Raw genomic sequence first — 19,528 nt, 5'->3', positions numbered from 1 at the left:
CTTGATTTTTGAATTCCAACCCGTTTTCACTACGGACATTTCTAACCATCTTTCGCAGTTGAAGTTCTACTTGCTTTATAAATGCTTTGATCTTTAGAGTCGCCTCTGATTTCTGTTTGAGAAAGAAAACCCAAGTAAAACGTGAAAAGTCATCAACAATTACTAAAATGTACTTACTACCACCGATGCTTTCGATTGTTGAAGGACCACACAAGTCAATGTGTAGAAGTTCAAGTGGTTCAATGATCTTTGTGTTAACACATGTGGGATGACTCTTTCGGCTTTGCTTTCCTATTTCACATGCAACGCATAAGTGTTCTTTATCAAATTTGAGAATTGGAAGTCCTCGTACATGATCACTGATACCCAAATTATTGATATCCTTAAAGTTGAGATGTGAGAGCCTTCGGTGCCAAAGCCAGCTTTCGTCAGAGTGTGCTTTTGAGAAAGGGCATACAACTGGCTTTCCTCGAATTGGGTTAAGATTTCGAGGATACATCTCTCCTTTTCGCTTGGACTTCAACAGGATAGTCTTCGTCTTCTTTTCAACAATCTCAGAGCCTTCATCATCGAATGAAACTTTCAAGCCAGTTCCCATGACCAGTTGAGAGACGCTGATAAGACTGTGATGTAATCCCTCTACATATGCTACCTTCCAGATTGAGAATTCACCGTTTGTGATCATTCCGTAGCCTTTGATCGTGCCATATGAATTATTCCCGTATTTGACACATCTGCCATCCTTAAGGGAACGAAAATCCCTTAGCTCTTCCCTCCTTCCTATCATGTGACATGAGCAGCCACTATCAATGTATCATTCGTCGTCGAACTGATCGTCACTAATAACCAACAAAAATTAAACAAATGTAGGAACCCAAAGTTTCTTGGGTCCTCGTGAGCCTTTTACAGGACAAGGAATTGCAACAAAAAGATCAACCATGTATGTTCTTTTTATTAATGTGGTTTCATCCTTTCTTTTGATGGTAAAAACCTTGATTTTATTGTTTTCTTGTTTTGGTTTATTTGAAGTTGACTTTTTATTTTTGTTTTGATTCTCATTTGAACTTGTATTTAGATTCCTAGGGTTAGCTAACGTCTTCTTGGTATGAACTTCAGGGTGCGAGACTAGCTTTCCCTTTCCTTTGATATCCTTGACTGGGTTCAGCTTCGGTTGTTGATGGACTTTCGGACCGAAGTTGGTCTTTCGGTTCTTATTACTGCTTGATTCAACACCAAAACTGTTTCTTCGGTTTGTTTGGCTGCAAGACTAACAGTGAGTACATGGACCTTTGTTTGTCTGAGTGCTTACTTTCGCCTGTGGATTCGATACCTTGTGAATATGATTAGCATTTTGAGAATTCCAAAACTGCTTTCTTTCTTTGAGATTCTTCTGGTACCGTCTGTTCCTTTGACATGTTTGCTCAACAAGTTGTTTTTGAGATTTGTGAATTTTTGCCTTTGGTTTCAGTTCATCTTCACGAGCTTGGCTTGGAGATGATTCTCTAGATGCCTTTTCTAGTTCACCTTGAATTTCTTTAGTACCGCTTGTACTTGGCTTATCAAAGCTTGAAGGCTTGTTGAGAGGTTCAGCCACGTATCTACCCTTGACTCTCCATGAGGTTTTCTCCGACAAACCTATTGTTTCGTGTGCATTGTCATTGGGAGTTGACCAGAAAAAATTATCACACCCATCAGCGTTGTCTTCATCTACCAAAGAAGTTAGCTCAACTGTTTGCTTCTTAATAACTCCAGTGGTGGCATATACTTGATTCGATACTATTTGCACCTTTTAATATACCACTCCCTTTTCTTTAAGGACATTGGACTTGTCCTTGCACATATGAGAAAATGCAACTGAGTTTTCAGATATGAGAGGTTTTGCCGATTTAGGTTCGCTTTTGAGGAATTCAGAGCAGTCAACCTCATCGCGTTCATAAATTTCACTCATATCACTATCCTCATCAAATTCAGAAGTATTTTCCACATTCATCTTATTTTCTGAACTTAATTTGATACTCAATGAGTCAAGTTTTTGCATGGTTTCGGTCTTTATTTTCAATTTGTCATTTTCGTCCAATAAATTCCTAAGCATGTCCTTATGGTCTTTGGACTAATAAAGGACTCAAATTTGTCCAAACCAATTCTGTAAGCATCTAAAACCTCATCTGATGATACAATAGATGCACAATTGTAGCAATCTACATCAACTTCATCCTCCTTAAATTCAAGAAAGGGAAAAATCATTTTGTGAACCTTTTTGCCAATGTCACAATTCAAATCTAACTGAGTAATATTAGTGTAAAAACGTTTAGCAATTAAACAAAAAATTCCCTTGTTTCAAAAACTTCAAATTGTCACGTTGTAAATATATCAACTCATCTCTCGTTCTAACTAAATCTAACTCCGTCTTCTCGATCCACATCCTTCGCTCCTCACTCTTGCATGTCACCCTGCTAAGTTGATCGGTTAAGTTAGCATTTGTGAGGCGTGTTTGCATTAGACTTCCACTTAAACTAGAAAATTTGAATTTTAATTCATTTAATTCTTTTTCATAGTTTGTTACAGGTATTTTAAGTGATTCGAGAATGGATTGTACCTTCTTGATCAACCGATCGCAGTCGTTGATGCTTTCACTCACATGTTTGGCAGCAAAACACTTATCTTCCTTCTGATTCGTGTCATCATTCTCTCCTTCGGTTGTATTGCCTCTCATTTGTGACACTCCAGTTTTCACCATCAAGCATCTCCCAGCAAACTCAGTACTCTCTTCTTTTGCCACAAATGCCTTGCCATGCGTGGGTTTACGTACCTATTCATCTTCAGAGTCTGTAGACCAGACCTCCATGCCACCGAACTCATCATCAACAATGTTCTCTTGTACAATCAAAACATTCATAGAATTGTTAGTGGCTTTCTTCTTCTTTATCTCCTCCAGCTTGCGCACATGGTATGCTTCATCATCTTAACCCTCCTTCTTCTCCGATAGCTTTCTTAACATGAAATCTTTGGCAAAGTGGTTTTTGCCATCGCAGAAGTTGCAATCGTATCCGAAGTCTCTTACCAGTTTGCTCTCCTTTTTCTCTTCTTCTTTCTGAGGATTATTTTTGATCTCCTCTTTCACTTTCTCTGAGCTGTAGCTTCCCTGCCAGTTTCGGTTCTTGGCAAGAGGGAACTTTTTGCGAGAAAATTGCTTTGGGATGGAAATCATCATTGCCTACTCTTCGTTTGTCAGATCACATTCTGAAAATTCTAACTATTTTTCATCTTCTGCCATATTCTTCTCCTTAGAAAGAGGGGCCAAGTATCCCATACTAGACACCGCTTTGGATTCCTTTGTCACAAAACTTTCATGAGACTTGAGAATACCCACCATGTTTTCCAATGAATAGGTTTTAAACTGCTCGTGAGCCTTCACAGTTGATGCCATAGCCATACATTCGGGTCTTAAACCATTCAGAAATGTAACCTTCTGTTTGATCACTTCTCTTTCAATACCATGCTTGATCATCTTGCTCAAAAGATGGTTGAAACGATCGAATGCTTAAATGATTTTTTCATATGGCTTTTGTTCAAAAGCACCAAACTCAGAGAGCAATAGAGTTTGGATAGAGTATTCTAGGTCCTCATCAGTGGAATACAACTCTTTGAGTCTATCCCAGATCTCTTTTGCTATGGTGCATGGGCTTACTAGACGAAAAGTATTGGACTGCAAAGCAAATCTAATCATTCTCATGGCTTTAACATTACATAACAACTTTTCTTTTTTGTCTTGAGGAATCTTCTCCACGTCAGTTAAGAGTTTGTTGTACTCCTTTTGAGTCTTAATGGTTCTATTTGTTCCAGAATGAACAAAAGGACCCAATGTTATAGCTTCCCAAATAAGATAATCGTTGTCTTCAGAACCAACAACGTAGTCTTCAAAGTGATGCGTACAAACTTCATAATATTGAGTGTATAGAATCGGGATAATAATTGTGGATCCAATTCTATTGGAGACATTGATCGGATTGGTTTGTGAATCTTCGAGAGACATTATGACCTTTTTCCGATATCTGCTAAGAATCAGACTTGTAAAGATTGAATTAGGGTTTTATCAAAAGCAAGAAACAACGTCAATGAAGAGATGACGACTCCTACAGATTTGATAAAAGCGGAAACCCTAAAATTATTCTTCCAACATAAGAGATGCGCAAATTTTACACAGTCTCCTGCTCTGATACCAATTGATGGGAATATTATTCTCTAGGATCGATAGATTTAATCAGATATGAATGAAATGATAATAAGTAATAAATAATGTTAAACACCAAGATGAATCAAACGAGTGTCGAATGATTACTATGCTTCGCCTCAGAAGAATTCAACGTGAATTGCTACTGTAGAGGTGTGCTAGGGTTAGAATACAAGATCTATCAAATAATAATGAAGAAGTGCAATCCATATAATGCATGCATGCACTATATATATATATATATATATATATATATATATATATATATATATATATATATATACACACACACACTAAACCCTAAAACAAAAAATGGCTGGACAGGCCCAGACCGAGTATACTAATGGACCAAAATGCTTAGCCTAATGACGCATTTCTTAGACTCAATAATGATCAATAATTAGGTCATAACCATAATCAGGACTTAATTCACTAATCTCAGCTCCTAGGGTAAAAGACTATTTTATCCTTCCCTTCAATTGGCCCAAATACCAAGGCCCAAACTCAATGGCACTAAAAGCCCAATAACCGGCCCAAGTCCAAAACACACCCAAGTCCCATTACAGACCCAATTCCATAAAGGCCCAACCAAAAGCCCAAAATTTCAACTATCCATCCTCACATCGTGACCAGTCTTTGGCTACATCGTGATATCTCACTCGATTTGATTCCAACTCATCCCGACTCAACTCAGTCAACTCAGACATAAAAAGTCATCGAAGCTGACCTCATGTTGTGAGAGCCTACTCCCACGTCGTGAGCTCCAAGAAGCTAACCAGAAATGGGGTCATGAAACCCTCACTTCGTGAGCTTTATGTCTCATGTCATGAGATCCGTTTGAAACCAAAAGTCAAACTTTTAAGTCGTTAATCCATTAATCCTTGAACTTTAACTTTCCATAAGGTCTTATAAATCCATAATGCACTAGAAAGTCAATGTTTTTTTGACGTGTGTGTAAAATACTTGTCTAGATCTCATTTGGGTCCAAAGTTGATGAAAAGACATCTAAATTTCATGCAAGACTCTAAAAATCAACCATTCCCTAGATCTAAACTGCATATTACTCTTAATACCCTAATAACACATAAAGTTTCCAACTTTATGGTTTGCATTCATCAAACTTGCATAATCAAGAGGAAAAGTGGGACAAAACATAAATATAGCCTCATAGAATATTAAAAGAGCAATCTTTGATACTTACAATCATCCAGAGACAATGTAAGTTGATGATGATGAAGACTCCTTGCAAGCCTCAACTAAAGATCACCTTCTTCTTCTTCTTTTCTCATTCTTCCAAACCAAGAAAAGCTCCAAAATGACCAAAGATCAAGTAAGGATGAAGACTGGGGTTTTTCTGAGGTGAAAGAGGCTTTGGGGCTAATAAGAAACACTAAGATGAGTTTAGAGATGCTTAAATATGAATAAAACCCAAAAATGATCATGGGATAGGGTTGCACCTGCTCTCATGTCGTGAGCTCCATGTCTCACGTTGTGAGACCAGTCCCGAACAAAAGTTTTCATGCAACCCATCTCATGTCATGAGCCTCCAATCACGTTGTAAGGCTTCTTGTCTTCCATAACCCAACCTTTTGACTCCTTGAAACCCTAATTTTATTCATCTTAGAAAAAGGGTGTTACAACTCTCCCCAACTTAAATTAGATTTTGTCCTCGAAATCACTCCTTACTACCTTCCAAAAATGCTATCCCTCTTGGGAAATACTCCTACAACCTCGATACGGAATGATAAGTCGACTCGAACATACAACTATTTGATTAGGTGTCTAAACCCATAACTATAATTGGTATGTACTTGACTCGAGAGTAGCGTGGTCCATTTGGGTTGCCTTCACCAGAGTAATTTGATAGGATGGACTTTTGAGAAGAGGTTATTTGTGATTTATTAATATACGGGGAATGATTAAATAAATCAATGATTCTTATAGTGTGGGCCAATGATCCATGGTTATTAGGATGGGCTAAACTAATACGATAGTCCATGGAGGTTTAACCCATGGCTCCTAAGTAATATGAAGGGTCATGTGAATTAAGGTTTACATGGATGTAACCCTAGACTTTGCCACACTATAAAAGGAACCCATAGTCACCAAAATCGGCCCCATGCATTCTAAGAAGAGTGATAAACGATTTTGTGTTCTAAGTAGCCTCTCTCTCAATTCCTCCATTTTTCATGGTGTTTGTGAACCATTTGAGGTGCTAAGTTCTTAAAGGCCAAAACTACAAGCTACAACAAAGAGGTAATTATATAAATCGATTTTAATGTTGATTGTATGCTAATTGTAGGCTTAATGATTTGGAAACAATATTGCATCTATAATTAGAGAAATCATAGTTCCAAAGCATTTAGGATTGTATGTGCACCATAGGATGTTGTAGTATACATAAACCCAATAGTGGTATCAGAGCCTAGGATTGTTTTCTATTATATTTGATACTGGCTTATTTTTTGAAAGCTGAAAAACTGTTTTGACAGCACCTAATCGACGAGTACATGATTGGACTCGACGAGTACGTTGTTTTTTTGCCTAGAACTCGATGAGTCCATAGTTGGGCTCAACGAGTTGGATGATCAGCCAGCAGTTTTTTGGGATTTTTGGCATGGATTGGATTGGGATCACTACCAAAAACTTTTTTGCATCATAAAATTTGTTTTTTCTGATATGATAGTGATTATCCTCATCCAATCAAAAGATAATTGTCAAAATTTCAAGATTTGTATTAGTTTGTATGATAAGCTAATTTATTTTAAATTATTAATATGAATTGTCTTGACTTATGAGTTTGCCTAGATCATAGATAAATTATATGATAATTTTTTATTTGTTAAAATATTGATCTAAATGTTCTTTAAAGTCCTCCATAATTTGTCCTCAAGTTATGGAACATGAAAAGGTTTTCCATAAAAACCAAATTAAACTCATTAGTTATGAAAATCAAAGGTTTTTCAAGAGTTACAAAACTTGCCCTCAAGTTTCGGTGTTTGAAAAGTCTCAAATTAAGAAACTATTGTAACTAAAAGGTGTAACTCTTGCGTCCATAAATTAAAAAAATTCATTAAATAGATTTTAATTTTGAATTTTTATATTTAGAACCTTGAAGTATTTGAGTAGTTGAAATTGCACCTTATGGACTTTATTAAATTAATTAAAGTGTTTAACTAAAAGAGAATTAATAATTCCATAATGACATGGTTTAAGTTTAATTAAAACTAAGAGTATAGTTTAATTAATAGATTAAACCATCTAGTATTTTAAAAGTTTAAAATACACCCTTATAATATCATAATATTAAAAGTTTAATTATTATATATATATATATATATATATATATATATATATATATATATATATATATATATATATATATAAGACAAGTCAGTCTTACCGTTAGTAGGCCTCATTCACGAAGCCACACCCACCACTTCCTTGATTGGTGGAGGGTCATTAGCTGAACGGGTAAGATAGGACATTCTCATTAAATGTATAATGAATATTTTAAGTAACTAAATGTCTTACATTCCCAATCTTAGTTACTTTAGGAAAATGTGAATTTGATTTTAATCCATGAAATTGCAGTTTGCACCTTGCCAAGTCATTAGTGGAGTGTGTGTGGTTAACCAACACACTAACTTGGACTAACAAGGGTGGAAAAGGGTATCTTGATGTTTGTCATTGATCAATGGAGCGTGTGTGGTTAACTGGCACATTGATTAGGTGATAAATGACATCGAGAGTACCAAGCTAATTTGCATGGTTATTCACGCCTTGTTAGTGATACTTGGTATCCCAGTCACAAACTTGAAGGGCATAATCGAGATTAAACATGCCATTGAAAAGTTCAATGAATCTCAAAAGATCTAGGAATTTCAACTCATTTAAAACCTAAAATTCATTTTGGTTTTTCATGGTGGAAATTGGTAAATCGTCATTTACCTACCTTCAAATATGCTGCAATGGGATTACGAGATCCCTCTTCCGAATTATAAAGTATTGTGTTGGGTCCTAGCCTTAATATTTTATTTGGGTGTTATACTAAGGACTTAAATCAACTAAAATTGAATTTCTCCCTTGTAGATGTCTAGTTCTAACAACTATGGTCTTTTTGAATCTTATGGAAAAAGCTTTCCTCATGAAGATGATGTCCCACGATTGAATAAGAAATGATTTGGCGTACTGGTAAAGCAAATTTGATTGGAAGATCTACTCCCCAAACTTACATGGACATTGAAAATGGTATCATCGGGAGTCCAGACAAGCTTTCTCTTCCCAATGGAAAGGGGTCAACCATAGTCAAGTCATTTTACCAAATGGTAAAGAGAAAGACTAAGTCTAAGATAATCATGTTTACCATTTCCAAAGAGTCCATATGTTTCTATTGCCAAGAGAAGGGGCACTGGTTGCGAAGCTGCCATATTTACCTGAAAGATCGCAAAGATGGTAAAGTCAAAAATTTTGACTCTACTTCAGGTAAAATCCACTATCTAACTCTATTAAGTTCCTATTTGGAGATTCTTAATACATGATGTAATGTAATTACATTTCGATGATTTGTAGAATCAAAGAAAAGAAAGGAAACTTAAAGGAAGAGTAAGCTGATTCTGATCGTGAAGAGATGGATTTCGATCGCATGGTTCGATGATCAGAATTTTAAGCTGCTGCTTAAGAGTTATGATAGATTGCTTAGGAATAGATAACATCATACTTTTCATATGTATTTGCATTGTAAGGAAAAGTTTTCCACAGTTTTATGAATAAAAGAAAAAATTTGATTTTTATCTTGATCTGAGTTTCCTTACAATGGAATTTGTGAAAATTGTTGCTTATATGTTTCCACTGATAGCAATATTGGAAAATGGATTTGACTTTTTCGTTTGTGGTAGTGTCATAATTTACCAAAGAAGGAAAGATTCTCATCACCCAAGGTTTAGTTGGATAGAAACTGGGAATCATGCAACCTGTATTGTGTGATGAATGAGAACTTCATCTTTGGGAAATTAAGACTAATTCCTTGTTCACATGTATATGTGAGTCAAGTGAAGGACTAGGAGATTAGGTGCACTCGGTTGCACGTTAATCGGGTCCACCACAAAGAACGGTAAGACTATTCGTTATGATTTACTAAAGTTCAGTAAATATGGTTATACTTAAAAGATTAAGTATAATTCTGAACCATTAGAAAAGTTTCAATGTATGGCAGAACAAATAAGAAGAATCAAAATAGGCAGAAAGATAAAGTTTCTCCAATCTGAAAATAAGGGAGAGTACTCAACAGTGATATCGTGTTTTATGATCATCTTAGTGATTATGAAAACCATATCACAATTGATCCTCTAAGTACACTTATATGGCTAAGAAGAGGAATCGGTAATTGTTGAAATGGTTAAATCAAAAGGTGAATCATACTTCATTCCGAAATCAAGTCTTAGAGTCATACTCCAAGATTGTAGCTTGAGTGACATAATCTTAAGAAAGGTTTATAATCCTTATCAATTATAGAGTAAAATGTTTCTTACTCTTGTACATTTGAAATTGGTAAGTTGTGATGTTTTGGATAAAACAAAGACCAACTAAGACCTATTGTGTGAAGTGTTTTTCTTGATAAAAAACCACACTAACTCTTGAATATTTGTTTGTCAAGAATGTTTCTTGACAAAGTGAATCTTATATGTCAAGAGGTCAGTGGGAGTCTTAAAGATCTTGAAAAGGTTCAAGAACTAATCAAGAGTAAACCTATTGTTAATCACTAGCACACGACTTGAGGTTTATAACCTATCATGTTGACATATTCTTGTTTCTGTGGGCATTCCAATTAAAGTTGACTATGCATGTGAGTTCTGTGAGTTCTCAATTGTCCTGCTAGGTGGCAAGATATTAAGTTTGAACAAGTTCACTCCATATGAGTTTGGATTTGTCACTAACCTTGTCTTGTGATTATGGTTATGACAAATTCACATGGATAGGAACACATACACCATAAAAATCTAAGTGTCATAAGGTTTATCTCCAATTCATGAAAATGATTGTGAAGAAACGCTTTCACTAAGTAGATTTTAAGGAGATAGCAATTGTGTTATTTGCATTCTCAAATTCGATTATGATTACGACATCCCTCTTCATAGTTTGAATTGTAAGAAATGGAAAAAGGTCTAAACATTTCAGACTTATGACTATAAGTTCTACAATTATTTAGACATACATGTGAGCGATCTAAGGAATGGTGTATGAGTTTGAGAAGCCTAGATAAATTCTTATTGAAGCATCTCGTATCAGAAATATAAACTTTGGTAAGAAAGTCAATAAGTATTGATTTCTAGAAGTCCAGGTGATTTCTGGGTACATGTCAAAGCTAGTGGGAGCATAAGTGTTATGCTAATAGGAATGTAATTATTATGCTAGCGGGAGCACAATTATTACATTAAGTGTTGCAATTTAGCAATGTTAATTATAGAAAACAAAAGTTTCAATTCACAAAGTTGCAGGATTTGAAAAGTTATTTTGCTATAATTAAGGTAGAGGAATTCATACTTCATTTCAAATCTAAAAGCTTAGATTGAGATTTTAATCAAATTTAGTCAAGGATATATATGAGTGTTATGTTGGAAAGATTTAACATAAGGAAATTCTATATATGGAAATGTTATAGCAAGAGACTAGTATAGTATCATGTCTTTCTGTGAGACATTATGAATAGTATTCCATATGCTTCAAATATAGGATCGATTACATCTGCCATGATATTAATCTGTTCAAATTTTCAAAATACTTAGGGCATTAAGAGGGAAAAGGGACTAGAACGAGATATGACTAAAATGGTTAAGCAATTGCCGAGGACAATATGAGGTTTACCAAAGATTGGTTGCTTATGGACAGTTGGAAGTATATTGTAAATTTTGGAAAGGACCATATTGACATACTCAGAGAAGTGGTAACTCTTGTTCAGGAGTGTTAGTCGAAATGAGAATATGGAAATGTTTCCATAAGTGGAAGCTATTCTTTAAATCTGTGTAAGATTAGGAAACTTAATGCAAGAAGGATGTTCAAAGGAATGTACTTTGAATGTGAAACTTCGTTTCCATGGATTTTCTCTCCATTGGAATATTTTGTAATGTCTTTTGTGAAGTCTTTGTGACCTTTGTGCATTGACATTAGAAAAGGATTATTGCATTTAAGTTTCGAATCTAACAGATTATAGTAAATGGAAAGAACTTGGTATTCTTACACTTACTATAAGGATTTGGATTGAGAAATGAGTATCATTAGAAATGGTTACAATTGATCTATCTCACAAAGAAAGGACCATAGGAAAACATAGTGTGCATGCTTGGTGCATGGCATAACTGTTGTTTTGATTAAGCATTAATCTGATTAATCGAAACATTATACAATGAATAATGTGTAATTAATATGGTGATTAAATAAAAGGTGTTTAATTTATATTCATAAGTTTTGAGACCATATTGGATTCGATTATTCTTGTGTTTCACTTTGCATGTTTTGACTTCCCGAATAACTAGGTTATTCGAACTATCCACAGTCGATCATACTTTGGAAGTAGGTATTGGGGAAAGAATTGATGGGTTTTGAGCATTCTAACACTCCTATGGTGTACATGCAACCCTAGAAACCTTGGATCTGTGTTTGACTAAGATACATGCAAATAATTAATTTTACAAGGTTCTTAGACTATCTAGCATGGCATGGGGAACTTGAATCAAATAAACCTAGTAGAATTACTTACCTTGTTGTTGTAGTTGATTTCTTGGAGTTTTAGAGCCAAGTACCAATAGTGTGGATGCCTCAAATGGAAATCACAAATCACCAAAAACTTTGGAACTTTGAGAGAATAGTAATCACCTTCTTGAAATCGGCCCTCTTATTATACTCACCACAACTAGTGTGATTTCAAGAACCAAAGGCTCCTTTATATAGTGTGGTGGATTAGGGTTACATCCATGTAAACCCTAATACCCATGTCTTTTCATTTCCATGAGATCCATGGGTTAAAGCTCCATGGAGTATCCATGGACTTTCCATGCAAGTCTAGCCCATTCCAAATAAGCATTATCCCACACTATATAAATACAAGAGCCCATATTTAATTAGTCATACTTTTGATCTCTAAATTAATTATAGATCAATACTAATTAAACAATATGATTTTATATTAATATATTAGAACTTATAATATATTAATATATCATAACTTATACTATTCTCAAAGGATTATCCATAATTGTTCGGGTGAAGTGCAACCCAAATGGACCATGCCGGGTCGGGTTAAGTACATACCAAATATAGTTATGGACTTAAACACTATATCCAACAGTCTCCCACTTGGATAAGTCAAATAACTATAGTTGCAAGTATGACTTCAGGAACGGATCAACAATCATAGCACTTTAAACTCTGTTGAACTGTGAAGCGCCATTTTAGATAAGTGATCATATAGTCTTCTATTCTAGATATCAACCGGACAAATACATGGAACATGGTCTTGCTTATTGTCCAACATTTGTTTCCCAATTTCCGATTTTTTGTTTGACATAGAACTTAACTGAACACATCAGTTTAGTTCTGACCGGTCCCGATACATGGATCAAAACAAAATCATCGAGGGGCCCAGATATCGCTTCTAATCCTAGAAGGAACAGATAAACTTCGAATCATATGTTTGCTCTACTAATTGTTGAATCACACACAAAAGCACGGTTTATAACATCAGGTTACCAATGCGTTTTTGTTCAATCGATGCATAACCAAGTCATAGGCAACAAATCATATCTCTAGGTTTGAAGCCTTATATGATATTATCGTCTCACGATCACTCGAGATGAATTCCATGAAGTGATACAAGTGAGCGTGGGTTGAGTCCAATACTCAGAACTTATGAGCACTCATGAGTGTTGTAGCCTCGCATTGTGTAACATATCAGACCTCTACAAGCCAACCCATGACAATCCTGATTCATATCTACTTCCAACATATGACCGACTATGGAGAGTTTGAATAATATGATATAAACCATAACATAATTATTCTGGAAGTCAAAACATGCAAAAAGAAATAATAGTAAACGATTGACAAGAGATAGCAACACTTTACTCATAAATAACAACTTTTATTTATAATCAAATGACAATTAGATTTTACAAATTTCAAGATTATCTAACTACTAAAACTAATATCATCCTTCAGCCCTATGCTCCGAGCATGCTGGAGATTCTTAGCCCGAGTCAGTCCCTTCGTGAGGGGATCTGCTGGGTTCTCATCCGATGATACCCTCTTTGCCACGAGGATTCCTTCTTCTATTCGATGTCTGATGAAGTGATATTTTATGTCAATGTGTCTGGATCTCCCATGATCTCTTGGTTCCTTGGCTAAGGCAACCGCAGTATTGCTGTCACAGAAAATCTCCATTGGCTCCTTTATAGCTGGTACAACTCCAAGGTCTCCGATGAAGTTCTTTAGCCATATAGCCTTCTTTGCTGCCTCGCTTGTTGCTATATACTCTGATTCACACGTGGAATCTGGCACTGTCTCCTGCTTGGAACTTTCCAAGTAATTGCCCCTCCGTTTAGGGTAAAGACCCAGCCCGACTGAGAGCAGAAATTATCCCTGTCAGTCTGAAAGCTAGCATCACTATACCCTACAATTCTCAAGTCATCACTCCCACCAAGGGTATGGACCCAGTCCTAAGTCCTTCGAAGGTACTTGAGAATATTCTTTACCGTAGTCCAGTGTGCCTTGCCAGGGTTCCCCTGATACCTGCTAACCATGCTCAAAGCAAAGGCTGCATCAGGTCGAGTACACGTCATAACATACATGATCGATCCTACAGCTGAAGCATAAGGTATTCGACTCATTTTTGCTATCTCAGCCTCTGTACTTGGACTCTGAGTTTTACTCAGTTTGGCATTACACTGGATAGGTAACTCACCTTTCTTGGAGTTATACATGTTGAACCTTTTCAACACTTTGTCCACATTGGTGCTTTGACTAAGTCCAATTAGTCTTTTACTCCTGTTTCTCAAAATCCTTATCCCAACGATATAGGCAGCTTCTCCAAGGTCCTTCATAGCGAAACAATTCCCAAGCCAGGACTTTACTTCCTGCAGGGTTGGGATGTCATTTCCTATGAGTAGTATGTCATCCACATATACTACCAAAAAGCTCACTATATTCCCACTAGCCTTCATATAGACACAAGATTCATCTTCACTCCTTGGAAAGCCAAATTCTTTGACTTTCTCATCGAAGCAAAGATTCCATCAGCGAGGTGCCTATTTCAATCCATAAATGGATTTCTCGAGTTTACACACTCTGTTGGGGTACTCTGAACTGAAAAAACCCTCTGGCTGAACCATGTAAACATCTTCAGCCAACTTTCCATTAAATAAAGCGGTTTTAACATCCATTTGCCATATTTCATAGTCATGAAATGCAACAATGGCTAACAGAACCCTAATAGACTTAATCTTGACCACTGGTGAAAAGGTCTCATCATAATCAACTCCAGGAGTTTGAGAATAACCCTTTGCAACTAGTCGTGCCTTATAAGTGTGTACATTACCATCCAAGTCGGTCTTCTTCTTGAAGATCTACTTGCACTCAACTATCTTACGATCAGGTACATTGTCAACCAAGTTCCAAACTTGATTGTCATACATGGACTGTATCTCGCTATCCATAGCCTCTTTCCATTTAGCAGCCTCAGGGACTGCCATGGCTTCCGTGTAGCTGTTAGATTCATCCAGATTTACCAGTATGTTATCACTGATAAGTGTTTCACCTTTTATAGTAATATGGAAACCATAATAATGCTCAGGTGCATTCCTAACTGTGGTGGAACGACTCAGAGGTATAGATTCTTCAGTCGGCTCAACAGGAGTTTCCTCAGGGTTTGAGATTCCTTCACCGCTTGACTCTTGAATTTCCTCAAGGTCAATATTCCTCCCACTGTCTCCTTGGCTTATGAAGTCTCTCTCTCTCTCTCTCTCTCATGAATCCTCTTCTTGCTACAAAGACCACATTTTCACTGGTTCTGTAGAAGATGTAACCAAAGGATTTATGTGGGTAGCCGATGAAAATACACCTTTCGCTTCGGGGTTCGAGCTTATCCTGAGTCTCACGTCTCACGAAAGCCTCGCAACCCCAAATCTTGATGTGGTCTAGATTGGGAACCTTTCCAGTCCACACCTCGAGAGGTGTTTTGGCAACCTTCTTTGTAGGGACTAGGTTAAGGATATGGGCAGCAGTCTCTAAGGCATACCCCCAAAATGAGATTGGTAGCGAAACTCGACTCATCATGGAACGAACCATGTCCAACAAGGTCCGATTACGCCTCTCAGCTACATCATTCAACTGTGGTGTCCTAGGAGGTGTCAGTTTTGAGACAATCCTACATTCCGTAAGATAGTCAAGGAACTCATTACTAAGATACTTACCACCACGATCGGATCGAAGCATCTTAATGTTCCTGCCCAACTAATTCTCCACTTCTTGCTTAAACTCTTTGAATTTCTCAAAGGTTTCTGACTTATTCTTGATTAAGTAGACATATCCATATCTACTAAAATCATCAGTAAAAGTCACATAGAAGCGATTAACATCTCTTGTGGCAGTTCTGAAGGGTCCACACACATCCGTGTGTATGAGATCCAACAAACCTTCACCCCTAGCACAAGTGCCAGTAAAAGGTGACTTTATCATTTTACCAAGAAAACAAGATTCACAACTATCATCTGACTTTAGGTCAAATGACTCCAAGACTCCATCCTTTTGGAGTTGGCCTACACGTTTCTTGCTTACGTGTCCAAGACGACAATGCCATAAAGATGCTTTATCTAAGCTGGTGGAAGAGTGAATACACAATACATTATTTCCTAGATTATCTACAATAGATACAGTTTCATACTCACCATCACAAGGTAATGCTTTAAAATAAAGAACATTATTGAAGAAAGCATCAAAACTACCATTATTATTATCAAAATAAAAGGTAAAACCTTGTTTATACAATGCATGAAAGGAAATAACATTTCTTGCCATTTCTGGCGAATAATAACATTTATTATAATCTAATGTAAACCCACTATTTAGCACTAAGGAATAAACTTTTATCTTGGTGATAGGGGACGCTTTCTTGTTTCCCATGATAAAGTTTATCTTTCCCTACTCCACATTCTTACTTCTTCTTAGTCCTTACAAATCACAACATATGTGAGTACGACAACCTGTATCAAGGACCCAAGACTTAGAATGAGGTGAGTTATTAGACAATATAGTGTATATACCTGCATGGTTGGGTTTTACTTTCCCATCCTTCAAATCTTGCTGGTACTTTGGGTAGTTTCGCTTCGAGTGCGACTTTTCATGGAAATAGAAGCATTCAGCCTCATTAGGGTTAGCAAAAGGATTGACAAAACCTTTTTTGTTTTTGCTTGAAGAGGAGCCTTCAAGGGTCGTATCCTTGGAGTAGGAGTAGGAGTAGTAACAACTGACTTACCCTTTAGACCACTTTCGGCGGTCTTCAAGAGTCCTTGAAGTTTGCTGAGGGTGACTTCTTCCTTGGTCATGTGATATGCCATGCGGAATTGATCATAACACGATAGTAAGGACTGCAAAATGATGTCTATTGCTAACTCCTCAGGGAAGTTCACATCCAGCCTCAGTAAACGGTCCATATACCTTTGCATTTTCTGCATGTAGCCCATGATGGGTTCACCATCCTTCATTCGGGTTGTTATCATGGATGAGATTATTTCATATCGGTCTTGACGAGCAGTTTGATGGTAGCGGTCCATCAAGTCCTGGTGCATCTCAAAAGGATAATAGTCCTCATAGGACTTTTGGAGCTCGCCTGTCATGGTGGCCATCATGATGCATGCCACTTTTGTAGCATCTTTTTCATGTACCTCATATTTAGCAAGATCTTCAGGAGTAGCAGTTGGCTCGGGTACCTTCAGCTCCTTGTCGAGAACATATTCTTTGTTCTCATACCGAGTGACCATCATGATGTTTCTGATCCAATCAGTAAAGTTAGATCCATCAAAGATGACTCTCCCATAAAGATTCATGAGAGAGAAAGAGCTAGTAGGGTTTGAGCCAGAAGCATTGTTATTGGAAGACATCTAAAAAGAAGAGGGAATAGATTAGATTAGATTTAGATATATTCCTTAACAAAACACCCAAATGTAGTATTAAGGATAGGACACAACACAATATGTTATAACTTAGAAGAGGGATGTCGTAGTCTAAGATATAAGATATTTGAAGGTAGGTGAATGACGATTCACCAATTTCCACCATGAAAACAAAATATTTAATTAGGTTTTAATTGGTTTAGAAACTCCTAGATTCTTTGAGATTCATTGAAATTTCTTCAATGACATGTTTCAATCTCGAGTGTGCCCTTCAAGTTTTGTGACTGGGATGCCGAGGATCACAAAACAAGGTGTGAAGTAACCATGCAAATTACTTAGTACCCTTAATGTATTACCCCTCAATCGATGTGTCGGTTAACCATACACGCTCCATTGATACTATGATAAACATTAAGTCACCCTTTACCTACCTTGTTAAGTTCAAGTTAGTGTGCCGGTTAACCACACACATTCCACTAACTACTTAAACAAAGTGTAAAGTGTAATTTCATGGATTAGCACCTTATTCACATTTTCCTAAAATAACTAAGATTGGGAATTTAATAAGGTTTAGTTACTTTAGTATTATCATTATACTTTTAATGAGAATTTATAAGTCCTTGTCCTACCCGTTCGGCTAACGACCCTCCACCGATCAAGGAAGCAGTGGGTGAGAGTGGACACCCATTAAGTTGCCATTTTATAGGAAACAACCTTATACCCCCTTATAGACCAGCTTCGTGAATGAGGCGTAGTAGCGGTAAGACGACTTGATGTTATACATACATACATACATACATACATACATACATACATATATATATATATATATATATATATATATATATATATATATATATATATATATATATTATTAACGTATAATATTATAAATTATAAGGGTTGAATTTTAACTTTTAAAATTCTAAGGGTAGGAACTAAAGTTTTAATCATGACTTTATTTGTTCCAAAACTTGAGGGCAAGTTTTGTAAACTTTCAAAACTTCTCATTTTTTATAACTTATGAATTTAATTGAGTATTAAAATGAAGACTCTTCATTTTTTCTAACTCTTGTGTTCTTTTAATGGTTTTATTAAAGTTTGACCTTTGGATTTCCATGACTTGAGGAAAAGTTATGGACTCCATTAAAACACATAATGATCAAGAATTAAACTACCAAGTAGGTTACAAACAGTTCTAATGATCATCTAATCTTCATAAGTTCAAGAACATGAATATGAACATTCCAAGAATCATAAATTACTCATGAAACTTGTAATGTTTGATAATAGCCATTGTAAATGGATTAGCATAAACATTACACCTTCTAAAACAAGTTTTATAACACCAAAACAGTTTAGGGTAATGTTTCTAGTCCATTTCCAGCAGTAAAACATGAGAACTTGCATTCTGCAAACTAAACTGGTCGAGTTCCCTAAGGAACTCGTCGACTTCATGTGTTAACTCGTCAACTCGGCGAGTTTTTGGCCAGAACTCGTCGAGTTTTGCAATCTGTACAGTTTTAGTTTTTGAAAAACCAACTTTTGCATCAGGTATCATACAAACAAGCCTAGGCTCTGATACCACTGATGGGTTTTGAGCATTCTAACACTCCTATGGTGTACTGCAACCTTGGAAACCTTGGATCTGTGTTTGACTAAGATACATGCAAATCATTATTTTTCCATGGTTCTTATCCTATCTAGTATGGCATAGGGAACTTGAATCAAATAAAGCTAGTAGAATTACTTATCTTGTAGTTGTAGTTGATTGCTTAGAGTTTTAGAGCCTAGCACTAATAGCATGGATGCCTAAAATGGAAATCACAAATTACCACAAACTTTGGAACTTTGAGAGAATAGTAATCACCTTCTTGAAATTGGCCCTCTTATTATACTCACCACAACTAGTGTGATTTCAAGAACCAAAGCCTCCTTTATATAGTGTGGTGGATTAGGGTTACATCCATGTAAACCCTAATACATATTTCTTTTCATTTCCATGAGATCCATGGATTAAAGCTCCATGGAGTATCCATGGACTTTCCATGCAAGCCTAGCCCATCCAAATAAGCATTATCCCACACTATATAAATACAAGAGCCCATATTTAATTAGTCATAATTTTGATCTCTAA

Source organism: Lactuca serriola, chromosome 3 (assembly GCF_051521515.1).
Source record: "Lactuca serriola cultivar US96UC23 chromosome 3, Lser_US96UC23_V15, whole genome shotgun sequence".
NCBI lineage: Eukaryota > Viridiplantae > Streptophyta > Magnoliopsida > Asterales > Asteraceae > Lactuca > Lactuca serriola.
This window is presented reverse-complemented; position numbering follows the sequence as displayed.